The following is a 16291-nucleotide window of genomic DNA, read 5'->3' on the forward strand; positions in this document are numbered from 1 at the left end:
CAAAGATCTGAGCACTTCGGTCATCAGGCATCGCCCCAAAACGCAGCGGTTTTGCTTCCCTGCTGACTTCAGTGAACTTGCCATGGAGCTGGCTCCCTCTGGGCTGGTTCATATGGGGCTGGTGCCATTAATGGCCCTTATCCCAAGCAGCTCCGACACTCGCGCTGTAGCTGAGGCTCCCCAAGCTCGAGCCCACTGGCAGCCCAGCTGGAGAAGGTGAGACCTGAGCGGCTGCACGTCTGCGACCGCCGCCGGTGCCCGCCGAGCCTCCGAGACCACCCACGGCCGCGCTGGCTGCTGCGGCCAGGGGTCCGTCTCCTCCGTCCGCAATGCACGTTTCACGTTGACTTGTTTTCTCGGCGGTCCGGAAACACCCTGCGGTTGCTTGCTTCTCCCCTCAGACAGGATCAGCTAGTAGTTTTACTATAGATTGTATTTTTCAGCTCTCTTCATTTCCTTAAATTGCTCTGCAAGCTGCTGAAGTCATCACCAAAAGTGCTGGAGTAAGCTCTATTTTTTAAACATTTAAAATGATGTAAGATCATTTTCTTTGAGAGAAGAGAACCCTTAAAATGTTTAATTATACTTCCCCCCCTGTTTCTTTCCTCCCGTTCCCTCCCAATGGCAGGGCTATGGAAACCTGACATTAAAACGCCCATAAAAAGAACGCAGAAAAAGAAATTTAAAAAATAAATCCCGTGGCTCAGAGTGATTGGATGGCTTTTCGACAGCACCAGGCATTTTGCTTCCAGTCCGTTATGTCTGGCTGTTGTGGAGAAGAAAATGAGCAGAAAGCATGGGTCACGCTGGTGGTTTTTCTGAGTTAATTGGAGGAGTCTTCATCATGGGGAACTGCGTCGTGCCGGGCTGGCACACGTGGGAAGGGGGAAACCGGAGGGATGAGGCGGTGACCCGGTGCCAGGGGAAGGCCCAAGGCTACTCTGCACACGCGCTGTTGCAGCTGCCGTCGAGGTCTGGTCCAGCGTACGGGTCTGAGCAGAGGTGAATTTCTGCTCCTGTTGAAGGCAAGGGCAGAGCTCTCCTCGGCTTCAGCAGAGGCAGATTTCACCGGGGACCTGGGAGCCTGGACCTGGTCGTTGGAGAGGAGGCAGTTCTGGAGCGAGCAGCTTGAGAGACCATCTGGCATCTCTGGAATAAGCACGTCTGTATGAAGGGCAAAAGCTCAGGCCCCAGAACTCGCTTCTCCTCCGGTGCCCCTTGTTCCTACAGTGCATGTCTGGTGCGTGCACGCGCGTGTGCCCGCATGCACGTGCAGGCAGCAGGTTGCCGTGGCAGAGCAGCGACGGCCTCGTGTTGCTGACTGGAGCCTTGCTCTGGATGGACGCTGCGCGCTCAGGAGAGGGGGCCAAAAGCGGCTGCACCTGCGACCGGATGCTGGCTGCACGGCTCCTGGGTGTGCGGTGGGTGACGGGCGGCGACGCGTCTGCGCTGCAGGACCCCAAGGCACATCTCAGCTTGGGGAAGGCCCTGGGATCTCTCTGCAGACACCTGATGCTCCGACTCATGGGAGCACGCGCCGCACCCAGTGCAGAAGAGGATCCTGCAGATGAGCCCAAAGACGTGCCAGCCCATGCGGCGTGCTGTGTGAGCACTCTTCCACCACTGCTGCTATTCGGGGGGCTGACGTTGTTCATCTATCAGCAGTGCTTTCCTCTCTGTGCCATGCCCAGCTCCCATGTAGGAAAGGGGTGAGGCCAACCTGATGGCGGCTGGTATTTGTGGGGTCCCGGCAGCTCCCCGTTCTCCCCGACGGTGCAGGTTTCCTTTGCAGGACGGTGAGCCTGCCCTCCTGGCACATCTGAGTTGTCAAGACGTTGGGCAAATGCTTCCCAGCATCTTTCATTCCAGATCGTTTTATCCTGCTGACAAGACCCTGAAAGCGCCGGCGTGATGACCTACGAGATTCTGTTACAAAATGTGACATGTTGCACAACTAATACAGGGCAGCGATTGCTCATGCTGGCTGCGAGCATTAAATCAGATACTCCTGCCATGAGTGACAGGCACATCAAGTGATCTGGTCTTGCTCAGAGCAGTCAACCAGAGGGGGGGATGCACGCACAACGCCACTGCTGGTCCGCAGACGAGAGAGGATGCTTCCCGGCTGTCCACCAGGAGCGAGACCAGCAGCAGGAAAGAGGACACGGGCACAAGGCAGGAAAAGTGTGTAAAAGGCAGTAAAAACAGAGCCTCACATCAAAATGCAGAGCGGGGTCTAGCAGGAGCGTCGTGCCTAAAAGTTTCATTCGTCTCGTTTCACTTATTCCAGATGTGGTTCCAAAACCTCATTCATTAAAGCAAAGCAAATAAACAAATGAAAAATTAAAGCTATTGTTATCCAGATATTCCATCAGGGTGTGTTTTTTTCTCAAGTCCTTTGCATATTTAAAATGTTTCTCCAGGCAGCGTGGCCAGCGAGAACAGATGGCTCATAGGTTACATTGACTTACCTACCGGAGGAGACTGGGCAAGTGTCCATGTCTCCAACAAAAGAAGCAACACACGGTAGATGCAGAAAGAGAAAAAATATATTGTAGGCATTGTTGAAAGTTATTCTCCATTCTCATGTAAGTGATTTCTTCCTTTTGCCACTAGTTATCAGTGCTGGAATTTAAATGGCACAGTTTAGGTACCAGAATTAAATCAATTTGCTGGAAGGTAATGAAGCTTTTGCATATATATATTATACATAAAGACTGTAAATCACTTTTGAAACGTTGTGATTGCTAGAGATTTTTTTCCCCTCTTCTCTTTGTTTAATTTTCCTGCTTAAAATAAAAGAAAGGAAGTAACAAAAGGCACCACAATGTAGTTTTCAGCTCTATTCATGCTATTTCTAATCTCAGTCCTTGCTGCCAAGTTTGCAGTATGTATTCTTGTGTGAAAATGCATGAAAAATAGGTCAGAGCAACAGTTACCAACACACACACGTATACTAAATAAATAAATATATATGTGTGTGTGTGTGTGTGTGTGAGTATATAATATGTATTTGGTGAAACTTTGCTGAAGTCGATTGCCCTCCCCGCTCACAAGACTGCCTTCACTCAGGAGAACTTGTCCCCATGGGTCTGAATCCTCTGGTTTCCGGCGGTCACAGCCACGTGGATCTCTGCCCAGGCACGAAGGGGATGCTGAAGCCGGCACGGGCTCACACGAATAGCCCGGCACCGTTCTCCAGCCGGCGCTGCAGGGACCCTGCCCGCCTCCACTAGACACAAGCCCGAGGAGGAGACACTCGTGCGCTTTGGATTTCTGCTCTCATGGCTATAACGATGCTGGTCTGCTGGGACAGGTCTGTCTGGCATTTGTGATGTGAGAAAACAGTCACAGGAGGTTTGAGGTCTGTGGGCTGGCACTTGACCTCGTCTGTAGGGAGCTGGACTGTGTCTGTGCGGATCCAGGGCACTGAGCGCGCCTCTTCCCCGGAGAGCTGCGGGCTTGTCCTGCGGCATCATTTGGAAGTCTCTGTCTTATTAGAGCGCCTCCACGTCTGCCCCGACCGCCCTTGCAGCATCCACGCGCGCGGGGTTTCTTTCTGCAGGGTGTTTAACTCTATACGTTTGTCTCAGTGGGGTCCTTTGCCCCCAGCTGACTCCCTTCCCTGGGGTGGGGGCTGGACTTGATGATCTTCCGAGGTCCCTTCCAGCCCGAATGTCTACAAAAGTCTATGAATGTCTCAGTCGGCGCTGGAGGCTCAGCGCTCGGGGCCCGTTTGGAGGTGCTGTCCTTACTGCGCTACGTCCAGGACAGAGGCTCACGGGAGCCGGTGGCACTCCCGTGTCTATAGCTGGAGCGGGCTGGGAAGCGACGTGGCTGGGGCGTGCACCCGAGGGCCATCCTGGGGACAGCTGCCTCATGTCCAGGGTGCACCCCTATAACCGGAGGCGGGGGCTGTATAGACAGCTCTCTCCTTACCGGTCCGTGGGAGCAGGTGCTGCTTTGGAAACTACCCACTTGTTGCCTGGTCTCGTTTTATTTATTTTTTTCTCTAAGGAAATCTTTGCTTTTATTTTGCCTGCATCTCTCAGCCCAAAGTACAGCGTGCGCCGGAGCAAGGCTGCTGACGGTCACCATCGGTTTAGTTACAACCAGGTGCCACTGTGAGGCTCTAGCAGCTCGCTGCACATAGCAGAGGAGGCTGGAGCCTTTTCTTCTCTGAGCCCAGGAAGGAGAACACAGGAAAATGCCAGACTTTGCAGCAAGGAAGGAACTGAAATAAAGCTGCTTGTGCAAGATGCTTTGAGCAAGCCGCAGCTGCTTGCTGGGGAAGTGTAAGGGGCGTGCGCTGCCGACGTGCTGGCAGAGGTCACTGCCACCGTCCCTCAGGGCTTGGGAAGTCTCTTCTGTGGCTGGGATTTACACAGGATCCTTCTGGCCGTGGGTGCCCGAGTCTCAGCCCCGGGTGCGCGGCCAAGGGGGCTGCGTGGGGAGCGGGGCAGAGAGCCGGCCGTGCCCCTCGGTTCCAGATCTGGTTCACGATGCTCTGGGCCTCTCGCCTGACTTCGGGAACTGCTCCCCGGTTCATACCCCTTGAAGGGGCGCGTTCCTGGGGCGCTGGGCGGCAGTGCAGGGCCTGGGGAGTCTGAAACAACCCACGAGCTGGGCTAACAGGGAGCAGCTGAACGGGGAGAGATGCTGAAGTGCCGCAGGTCCCCCTGGGAGCAGAGGTGCGCTGCGTGCGTGCGTCGGGGAGGGGGAAGGCACTGCAAATATTAACTGTATATTATTGCCTCAATGATTCATCCTTAAAGCCTACTTTAATATTACAGCTATCGCTCTGCAATGAAATGCTGATTCCTTCCAGCTTCCTCTACCGAACACGCGTACTTCTATTGTTCTGGCACGTTCATGGATGGCAGCAAAGGCATAATCCTTTTCATTTACGGAGAATCCATTTTAATCTTTTTTTCCTTTATAACACTCCTTCCCGTGCATAAATCAGTGTAAATGTCAGTGGGAGAAATCCTGCAGGACGCTGTGCTGGCCATACGAGACAGGGGAGACGAGAGCCGTAATTTATCGCGTGGCCACTCCAGCAGCCAGCCGGGGTGCCGCCCGGCGCCGTGTGTTTGTGGCACTTGTCCTAGGCAGTGTGGCAGAAATGCCACTGTCGGTGCCCCTCTCCAGAGACCTGTCCGTGCCAGCCTGGGAGGCGGGTGTTGAATCCCTCAGGGCGGGGATCTCCCACCTGGTCTACATGACAAAGGCCTGGCGCCTGGGAGGCGATGCTCTGGTCACCTGGGCAGGGGGGAAAGACCCGGCCCTGCGCGGGCCCAGGTAGCCAGGGATGCTTGGGAGATGGGTCAGTTTGTAGCCAGTATTGGCAGCTTCGACTGGACCGGGCTGCTGAGGTCAGAGAGGTGATTTAAGGGCCTGGTCCAAGAAGAAGGCAGCCATTAGCCATGCGGTCATCCAGGTGAATCTGAGCCTGGCTCTCTCCTCATCACCGCATGCTCCAAGAGCGCCCTGCCTCCAGAGGATACAACAACCACCTCTGGACGATGAGAGTGAGTAAGATACTCGAGATCCGATCAGATATTTAGCTTCAGTAACTCAGATGCGTGTTTAAACGGCTACCTCAGCCACCCTGGTTTGCTCTATGGGATTCCTTTGATATTCCTGTAAGATTTCTATGATACTGCTCTACCTTTTCCCTGTTTCCGCCCTACCCCCTGTAATCAATACAGTTCTCCTTGTGACGGGTGTGGGAGACTTATTGAGGGGTGGGACTAAATTATGCCAAGGAGGCCCCTTAGGTCTGTGGACTAAGGGAGACTTTCCTAATCAGCCCCTGACTTGGGAAGTGCCCAAGTGCTGGTATTGGGTCTAGGACCCATTGGACGATCAGGCCTGTGTTCTCCAAGGTGCGCAGAGCCAGAAGTGAGTCCAGAGCCGTGGATGGTGGCAGCGGGACCCCAGGCTAGTGGGGGTGCTCCAGGGAAGGGGTCGGCTGGACGGGAGGCACCCCAGGGAGGCACTCGGAGCCTGGACGGTGGGTGGGCGGCTCAACGTAGGAGCGCCCCCGACTGGCCCGCCACAGGCAGATGCTCTGGATCAGGGCCCTGCTCGTGTGCACCGGCCCATCCTTTGCACCACGGATGCTCCTGACTTCTGCACGCACGTTACCACCCGCGCCCTGCCCGGGGTGGCCGTGTGCGACCGCGTGCTGCACAGCACGGTCCCTTCTGCACCGGGGTGTCTTCGCCAGCTGGGCTCAATACGGCCCGGGTCCCTGTGTGACTGCTGGGAGCAACTGTGGGGTTTGTGAGGAGGGAAGCACTCACCTTTTCCCTTTGAAACACATGACAAAATGAACAATAAACAGGCTTTGATGGGAAGCCATCTGGAACATCATGACTGTTTTTTGTGGCAAGATATTGGCCACCTTGTCTTGATGCTTATCCAGGAGCTTCCAGGGGCGGGGAGATGAGCAGTGACATGGATCAAGGCTCAGGAGATGTCTACCTGGGCCCCAACATGGGGAAAATTGTATTTTTGCACAACTCTAATTAAAAGGCTTTTTTCAAGCCCTCAGCCCGGAGCTAGGTACCAGAGACTCGGCTGTCTCACGGGAGACGGTGAGCCTGTGAGCTGCGGAGCCTGATTTCCTTTCCAAAGAGGTTTGGAAGAATTTCAGATAATTATCTTAACTTGCCAATGCTTATTCCGACTGAATGAAACCTTTGAACCTTTGAGGATGGCACAACACAGGCGCAAGGAGACTTCTCCGAGAGGGAACGGCAGCGGCGGGACGCAGAGAATAAATATGTTCATTTTACTCCCCTAAAATTGTCTTCATGTTCTTCTAAGTGTCCTTCCCGATAAGGAAATGCATTTAGCTAATTAAAGCTGCACACATAGCACGGGCTGTGAAAGCACACGCACGCATCCACAGACGATACATTATACATTATACAAAGAATCAAGTGAAGCTTTAGCCTCTCATTGAGAGACTCAATGCATTTTGTTATTTACATGAATATAAATTAACTTCTTTGATCTGAGATCGTTAATAAAACAACTAAGCCTTGAAGTCTCCCAAAAGAAAAGTAAGGCGGGTTTATATTAGGAAGCTTTTAATTAATAAATCTGGGAACGTTGAATAGTGTGTACACAGAGAGGGGAACAGAGTTAAGGCAAACTCATTACACTTAAGATGCATTGTAATTGCATAAACAAAGCACGGGACGTGGAACGTGGAAGAAGCCTTAAGCTGCTACGATAACCAGGGCTGTAAAAAAGCAAACAGCAGCAACAACAAAACCCCAACCCAATAATTGAAGAAGAAAATAATTTAAACAATTTCATTTCAGCAATAATATCTTGGAAAATGAAGCCTACGCTTGTCTAACTGCTGTGTGATGGAGAAACAGTGCCAGCGACACATGGATCCCGTGCCTCCCATGCAAATGTCCTTCAGAGCAAAAAATAATGAGGCAAAGGGAAAGCAGAAAGCAGTCTCAACGCCTCCGGAGGTGAGGCGGGGGCTGAGGGCTGTCGGGGGCTTGCGGCAGCACCGAGACGCTTGGCATTGTCGGGCATCAGCCCAGCTCATCCTCCACTGCCGTGGCTCTGATGGGAAGGAGGGGGCCTGTCTGGGTCTGGCTGTTTTGTGGGGCTCCGGACAGGAAAGCCCTTCTGGAAGTAGGGGTGGTGGACGCATCGGTCTGCCCTGAGGGGGGCATAGTTCGTGAAGGCACCCAGCAAAGGCAGCCAAAGGAAGCGGAGGAGTTGGACCAGCCGGGTTCTGTGGGAGAGGAAAAGGTGTCCCAAAGCTCAGCCCGCGTCCCGTAAGCCACGGGTCCGATCTCGGCTGACCCCTGAACAGCTGTAAAACTCCACCCGCCGCGAACCCAGAGGAGGCCCTGCTGCAGCACTGCGGCGGGGAGATAGATGCACTGCTTCCCCCTTCCTTTCCCGGCCGTCAGTCGAGCCCTCTCCAACGTGCCCCCGCCGTGGGGTGCAGCTGGCTCCGGCCCCTGCACCAAAGGGGGGTGTTAATGGCATGGAGTCAACAGAGAACATCTGGATTTTCCAGATGAAATGGGAACACCGGAGGTTCGAGGCATTTTCCACCCAAACCGGGAGACGTCAGACAGGACTCAGGTCCTGGGGCTGCAACAGGGCTGGGCTCATGCCTGTCCGGCAGCTCCGGGGAGGGACTGCCTGGCTCCGCAGCACCAGCGCGGGAAGGGGCTTGGCTGCAGCTGCCCTGGGCTGTCGCGTTACTCTTGCATCCCGAATAAAATAAACACGGAAAATGATAACTCCAGAGCTCACGTCTCCTGCAGAGCACAGGGACATGGCGGGACACGGAGGGGAAATGGGCCGCTGCTCTAAGACCAAAGATTTGAGACATGGCTGTTTCCATCCTCAAGCTGCGTTTGGGGCGCTCGGGGCGTAACAGCGAACGACAGGACGAAGCACAAGAGGCCAGAAGCGTCTTGAGCAGGAACGCCCTGGAGTCGCCAGGCCAAGTCATGTCAAGCTGCAAGGGTCACAGCCCTTCGAATCCCTCCCACGGAGACGAGAGGTGCCGAAAAACATGTCTGAGGTCCCCAAGGGGTGAACAAACCATTCAGCCCTTTATTTCTGTAACTCCAGGCCCTTTCACAGCACTTTGGGCACGGTTCTCATTTACTCCGAGGTTAATTTATGCTCATCTGCTGGTGGAAAAGAGGAATCCTAAAGAGAAAGTGAGAATGAGGTCCTGTCCTCCTGGAGTACAATGGAGCCAGCCCCTCTCATGCAGATAGCAGTGTTTTCACACGGATCCCCTGGGCCAGATCCCCTCGAGTAGCTTCACCAAACTCTTCCCCACGGGGCTGCAGAGAGATCGGAGTCTCGTGCAAACCTTGCACAGATCCTCCGCCCCGGAGGCACTTCCCTTCTCCTCCCGGTGCCTGCGGTAGGAGCTGGCTCCCGCAGAGGATGCCCAGCGTGTCCCCTTCCCAATGTGTCACGCCTTGTGCAGTGACAGCGGCGCGTGGCTGCACGTGGCAGAGGCAGGACGGCCCTTGCAAGGACTGCCTGTGCTCTTCCCAACCAGCAAGTCCCCACGGACCTGGAGCACGGAGAGCAGTCTCATTGTAAAATATTCATAGACAGCTGCTCTATAGCATTTGTCCCAGTGTTATTTAAATCTCGAGCTAGTCTATAATTAAAGCATTTATGTTTCAGATGCTTAACAGGGTGTTTTAAATGTTTAGGTCTTGTAAATTATGTTTATTTATGATTAGCTAATTAAGCCGAGGGAGTTGACATTGGCTGTCTCGCATCCCGTCCAAAGGATGAGCCCGGCCGTTTCCTGCTCTGGCTCACGGTCGGGAGGGCCATGTGCTGCGAGCGCCGTCGGGGCAGTGCCTGCCTTGTGCCAGCTGCAGGCCCCGTCTCCGCCGCGCTGCGTTGGCAGGAAGGACGGAGAGGGGGGTGTGCGGACCTCGCTCTGTCTCCGCCCTGCCCACGTGCCCTGGGGAGGAAGGACTGGGTTGGGGCTGTTACGGCGGGACACTGGGCCCCCACGTCTGTGCAGTGCAAACAGAAATATAAGGAGGCTTTTCCCCCTTATTGCCCCCGGCATGCGGGCACGGCCCCGTGCAGGATGCAGCCGGGCGCTAGTGAATGGTGCCAGCCTGGCAGCTAGAGGCAGAGGTCCTCGCCGGAGGCGGTCACCAGGCTTGTGGCACAAAACATGCTCTCCTCTCGCAAGGCGTGCTGCCGCGGCCCCCTCCTCTGCTAGCACTGCGTGATGGGGCGGCACAGACCGTCCGCGATGCCAAGTCTGGATGGGTGCAAACGGCACAGATGCGGGTGTTCGTTGGCAGAGAGGACCTGTGCTGCGGGCTCGCTGCTCTGCAGGTGCATCCTGGCCCCTTGTCAAAGGCTAAATGTGGCTCTAATGTGGCTTCAAAGCTGCTTTACCCCTTTGCAGAGCACGCCTGCCAAGCCCTGTTCTCCGCAAGAGGAGCGGGACGCACCTGCCACACAGCAGAGCTGGCTCCTCGCTGTCGAAGCAGCGTGCGGCATGAAAGGAGTTTGCCTCCGGCCAGGACTCGGAGGCTGAGGAGCGTCTGGGCTGCGTGCCCACACAGGGGACGCGGCCGTCGTACAGGAGGAACCTGTCGGACTTAGCCCAGGGTTAGCGTTGCTGCTGCCCGATGAAAGCCGAAGCTGCCTCCTGCCCTCCTGGACCTGACCCCGGGTCCTTCCACGGTGCTGTTTATCGCCTGTCTGACCTAGCTCTGCAAACCTGGGAGACCAAGGGGAAAGCGTGTAAAAATCCAGGAATAAAAACCCATCCCCGGGAGACCTTTAGCGAGTCATTAGCTTGCAGTAAAATTTACGCTACCAAACAAAATAAATCTGAGCTGCAGCTGCAGAGAGACAAGCGCAGCTCCTGGAAGGAAGCCGTAGTTTCCTACCGTGCCTTGTGATGGGGGGAAAAGCACGCGGCGCTGCAGAGCGGAGGATGAAGCAGCAGTCCTGGGCTCAGTCTTTCTCCGCTCCTGCCCCTCATGCGCCTGCTGAGGAATCATCTTTCTGGTCCCCGTTCCCCATCAGCTGCAACTCGAAAGCTTGGGGGTCTCCTCCCGTCTGTTCCTAAAGAGCCTGGCCCTGGTTTCTGTTGCTGTGCCTCGTGTTTTTGTAATGCAGATAATAATACTAACTATAATGCCAAGGAACAGCAAGTGAAAGGCATATTAGTGCCTTCCCAAAAACCCAGAGGAAACAGTTGTTTCATAGACAATTCTGCCAGGGTGTTTCCGACTTCGGGTATTCCTCTTCATTTCTTTTTTTGGAGATAACTAGGAAATTGGCACAAAAATTTGTTCTTGGAAACTTTGAACTTCAGCTCTTCTCCCTGCATACTCTGTGCAGGAGCAGAACCGCAGCCGGGTGGGAGCAATATCCCGAGCGCAGGATTGTGCTGTCGGGGGCACGGTGACGGCATAGACTTCATAGACATTCGGGCTGGAAGGGACCTTGGAGGATCATCGAGTCCAGCCCCTCCACCCCAGGGGCAGGAAGTCAGCAGGGGTCAAAGGATCCCAGCAAGATAAGCATCCAAATGTCTCTTGGAGGTGTTCAAAGTAGGTGCTTGCACCACCTCCGGCGGCCGTCTGTTCCGGCCAGTAAAGAAATTCTTCCTTATGTCCAGCCTGAAACGGTCCTGGAGGAGTTTGTGACCGTTCGACGTTGTCGTCCCTTGGGGCGCTCTGGTCAGCAGACGGTCCCCCAGATCCTGGTGCACCCCGATAAACGTATAGGCGGCCACCAGATCGCCCCGAGCCTGCGCTTCTCCAAGCAGCGAAGTTCCAGGTGCCAGCAGGCTGGTCTCCCTGCGGGTATTTTCGGGCATCATTTGCTTTCTGTTTTTCATGGGATCCTGATCCAAGCCTGCTCAGAAAAGGATGTCAGTGGGGGGGAAAGAGAGGGCAGCGGAGATGGAAAACGCATCCTGTGAGTGGAGATTTGGCTGTGAGTAACACGCACCTTCCCGTCCCAGCTGCCGTGTTGCCCCTGAAACGGGATGAGCAGAGTTAGCGTGGCTTGTGCCCACCCCCGCGAGGAGGCCTGTGGGGCTCCCCGGGGCCGGATCCTGCAGCCAGGGACAACGTACTCCGTGCTTACTTCCAGGGCACCCCAGGCCCTTCCTCAGGCTCCCTAGAGCCGAGCCCCCGGGGCACTGCCGGGCGGCTGGTCCGGGCAGCACAGTTGGGCGCCGCGTTCCCGCTGTCCCGCACCATGCCCGCAGCCCCAGGTGCTCTCTGGCCGGGGGCTATTGCTGGCCCAGGCCTCGCTGCTGTGCCGTGCCCATGCCCATGCCCTGCAGCACCGCTCTCCGGTTGGAGATGCTGTTTCCATGACGGGAACGTGCACGCGTGTGTTTAGCGTGAGCCCCGCTGCCCTGGCTCTCCCCGAAGCTGCTCAGCACCGCCGGTCATGAGCCTCTGAGGTTTCTCCTCAGATCAAAATGTCACCGCGGTGAATCTTAGTCCTCTCTATGCCATGAACACAAGCTGCGTTTTCCAGTGAAACACCTCAGATGCTGAACGCGACCCGCAAGGCAAAGTCTGCCTTTGCCTCTCCCCTACGGGGTGCTGCTTTTGAACACGCGCTTTCAGGACAGCTGCCTTGAGCCCGGCGGATGCATCGAGCATAGAAAATACTTGGAAGGAGCCTTCTCCCCTGCCATGCTTCCCTTGCAAAGAAAGGGAAGGAAAGCAGTCTTTGAGGTCTGTGCCTAAAGGAAGGGCCATGACGGCAGCGAGCCCAGCCTGCCGGTTCGTCCCCGAGCCATGAGCTCGCCGACTGCCTCCCTCGGGGCTTCCTGGGGAAGCGAGGTGGGAGACCCCCACGTGAGGTGTCTACGGCCACCAGGTCGCTACGCATTCCCACCTCCCCTTTTCACCTTTGCATAGCACCGGGGGGAGACGGGGCAAGGCGTCAGCCCCGGGCTAACAGGGCCCGGCCCCAGAGGCAGGTGCCACCAGAGAGGAACTCAAGCATTTACTCTCTTTGCTGGGCTGACCGCACAAGGCAAACCGGCTACTTATCTTGCCCGTACAAGTGAGAGAACAGGATTTTTCCCCCCCTTTCATTTGGCAAAACACCTGAGGAGACGCGAAGGGGCAAAGTGCATGCAAAAAAAAAGGGCTAACTGGACTGATGCACAATATAACCCCTGGTCAGGCCTCTCTTTTTCCTCTTTAGTGGCCACACCATGTAAGAGACCATCCGCCTTCAACTGCTTGCTGCTACTTGACATTTCCCACGGCAGAAAAGCTCCCCGCTGTTAGAGCCCGTGGCTTCGTTCCCTGCCCACGACCCCGGCAGTGCTTCTTTTTGCAAGCATGGGCTCGCTAGCGTGACTTCTCACGATTCGGGGCCCGTCTTGGCAGTGTGGAAGAACAACACTGGAAGTGGGCACGGAGCTTTTCCGTGTGTCACTGTTGGCACACAAATTGGCAGCAAGAAAGTTTCCGAATGTAGAAATCTCCACTCAATCAGACGTCACAGCAACTGGTCCTATAAAATGAATTATTGATGGCGATCAAAGTGTAATTCAATGAACATTTCCCCGGTGAGGAGCTGAGAGGTGCCCTGTATACATTTTGCAGGGGCCAGATGGTTAGTGCATTTGCCAAATGTCACATTTAAATTCATGACATCTCTGACTGCCGCTAACCAGTACATTTTAGTTAATGTAAATCAAAACACAGCCCTAAATTACTTTAACGTTTGCAGAAAATTCCAGCGATTTAATGTAGCCGTTCTCCGGCCAGCGCAAGTTGGGTTTGTTTTGGTTAATTTGAAGAACCATCTGTGCTTTCAAAGCACGGCTTCAAAGTCGTAAGGATGGCTCCAAAAAGAGACGGGAAGCAACACACTGATGAACTGGCTGGAATTGAAGGGGCGTTCGCTAGCACAGCAATGGCTGCGGCCGCTCCCTCTCTTCTGTTTGCTCTTTCGGAGCAGGCACGCTGGCTCCCCGCCCGAGAGCCGCTCGTCTGTCCATTAAACAGGCAGGAAGAGGAAAGTCTCGGGGCGGCTGCGATTGCTGGCTAAAGTGGGAGAGAGCTGGAGAGGAGCAGGCACCTTCCCCGGGAGCCGGCAGGGCGCGGGGAGCACCTTTCCCGCGGGGTCCCTGAGCCCCACGGTGCAGCAGGCACGGCGCTGAATGCGCTTCCCATGCCAGCGCCCAGGCGGCTTTATAGCAAACTGGACAATGTGGAAATGTAGAGGACAATGCACCGGGCACCGAATCGCTTCCACTCGCTTACAGCAGATTTAGTGCTTTCTTGCTTCCGTTAGTCTCTCCTGGCATGGTGAAGTGTCTCTGGGCCGTGGCAGGTAACGGTATCCCCTTGTATCGCAGCAGGAGCTGGTGTTTAGCACGGGTCTGTGCCGTGACCCTGGGCACTACTGAAATACAACAGGCCTAGCTCTGAGCCGCTTCCCCGCATGCCCCTGGCTTCGGCGAGCTAGCCCTCGGAGGGCTGACGGACGCCCCTGGTGAGGAAGCCAGCACGGGGGAAAGGTTACCGCCAGGGCAGTCAGCCACGCTCTGGACCAGCTCTTGTCCAGCACATTTGTCCAGCTCCCTGCACGGGACCAGCGGCCTCCCAACGGTGATATGAGCCTCTGTGTATGCGAAGAGGTCCCTGGTGCAGCCAGCGGGCGGGTGGGTTAGATGGGAAGGGCCGGGGCAGCATGCACATGCAGCCGGCGATGGGCAGCTCGGGTGGAGTTTGAAAGGCGCCACCTGACAAGCGGCCAGAACGTTTTGTTCCTGACTTAAATCAGGGTTTGAATAAAAGGAGTCAGAGAACAGGAGCGTTTGCAGACTCCTTCCAGGCTGGGGGATCTGGCCCCAGCATCCGGCCCTTTCCTGTACAAAAGCATCCTTACAGCACTGCACGAGTAATTAATACCCCGAGCATTTCAGACAGTCGTAGGTCAGATAAATCAGGGTCCTTCCTCAGCATTTCACACACCTGCATGTCTCGCTGGCCATGGCTGGTTCTTGCAACTAAGAGGCGCTGGCAGCGTTACAGTGGTGCAGCCACCTTCAGCCGCGCCTGGCAGGGCCGGTTTGCGCACGCGCCAGGCTTGCAGAGCTGCCAAGCAGGGACAGCCCATGGGCATTGCAGCAGCACAGCCCTCTATACAGCTCTTGTCAGAGTGAAAGATGGAGACCGTGCCAGGCTAGGCAAGTGCCTGGGACCGTGCACCAGTCTCGGCTGGTGAGCAGAGCACCCTAATATCACTCCTATTTGAGCACAAGCAGCAGCAGCCCGACGGGAGTTTGTTTGAACCATACCCCTTATTACTTAGGAGAAAGGGGAATCCTGGGAGCCAAACTGTTCAGGCTCATCTGTGAGATGCAATTCACCTCCTGAGAGTCATTGAAGCAGCACATTTAGATCTGAACAATTTAATCTGGATCTATGCAAATTTATGGCATAATATGACATGGAAATATATGTAAATGTTGTCAATTATGGTAAAGCAAAGGAGCACATAGATAGAATATTCCATAAAATGTTTTATACAGCATTTCTGGAGTTCCTTTAAACACACACACACACACCCCTTAGAAATATCAATGAACTGGAATTGAGTTTGGATGTTCCAAGCCTATTAAATTGGGACATTTTCTTTAAACTGCTTATTAATCTAACCTTGCCTTATAAGTTTTCAAGTGAATACTTTTCTTCACCGGCACATTATACCTTTACAAATCAGAGAAATGTCAACCCTTGATTTACTGACAAAGCAGACAACTGACATAATTTATCTTACTTGAGATCAGTTCATCAAACTTAGGAACATTTTAGCTGCCATAAAATCCAAGCATTTGATACAATCACATCTATTTAAAATGCAAAGCCTAACCTACATTTTTAAAATGCTGTAAAAAGAACAAGAAGTGATGCCAGGATGAAAATTTATGAGGCATGGAGTCTGGATTTGAATTCCGCATTTGCCGTGTCGTGGAGTGTTGTTACTATCTTGTTTGCACAGTTGAAAACTAGTGTTAATAGGAAGGTACCGCAGGAGGGCTCGCACTTTAGCATTCATAGCCACAGCCCACTCTGACCCGGTGCTGCCTGGGAATATGTAATGTACACTGCTCATTTAACATAACATCCACTCATACCAGCAGTTGCTTGTTAGCGAAGCCGTGTGATTAGAGCGGCACATGTGTTTGCAATGTTTCAGGCATGAGTACTCATCGCATTCAAACAGGAAAAAAGGAAAGCGAGATAAACAGCTATGACAACAGGCAGCAAAGAGGCATGTTTTCTCCGCTAGCCTAAGGGCATTCCAGCAGGGCTCTAAGTTAGGTGCATCATCTTGCCATCATACTCGGTGCCTACCTAGGTTGTAAGTGTTTGTGGGGTGGAGTCTGGTTTTTGCTCTGCGCCTGTGCAGTGGGCTCCTGGCCAGTGATGGAGACTGCGTGTGCTACCAGAGTGCACGCACAAACAGCTGCATGGCTCCAGCACTGCTGCACCCAAATGCTCCACGATATAAACTCATTTTGTAGCACTGCTAATGCAAGACACAAAGCACCCTGGGCTGCAAGCGTCCCGCTTCTGGCTGGGAAGCATCCCAGTGAGCCACAGTCTTCATAACATCCTCCAGGGAGGCATGGTCTGATGGCTCATGAGACCAGGACTCTGTGTGTCCTGTACGACGGCTCACTGTCCCGCTCAGACAGCAGGCCGTGTTCTCCTGCACCGTGTGCAGCCGTGGATAA

At 54.4% G+C, this 16291-nt stretch overlaps 1 long non-coding RNA gene across 1 annotated transcript in view; it reads left to right on the forward strand.

The window, feature by feature from the left end:
* LOC109283708 (uncharacterized) overlaps nucleotides 1-16291 on the forward strand; it is a 58720-nt gene that overhangs the window by 40983 nt on the left and 1446 nt on the right. The window lies entirely within an intron of this gene.

This window comes from Alligator mississippiensis, chromosome 6, assembly GCF_030867095.1.
Source record: "Alligator mississippiensis isolate rAllMis1 chromosome 6, rAllMis1, whole genome shotgun sequence".
Taxonomy (NCBI): Eukaryota; Metazoa; Chordata; order Crocodylia; family Alligatoridae; genus Alligator; species Alligator mississippiensis.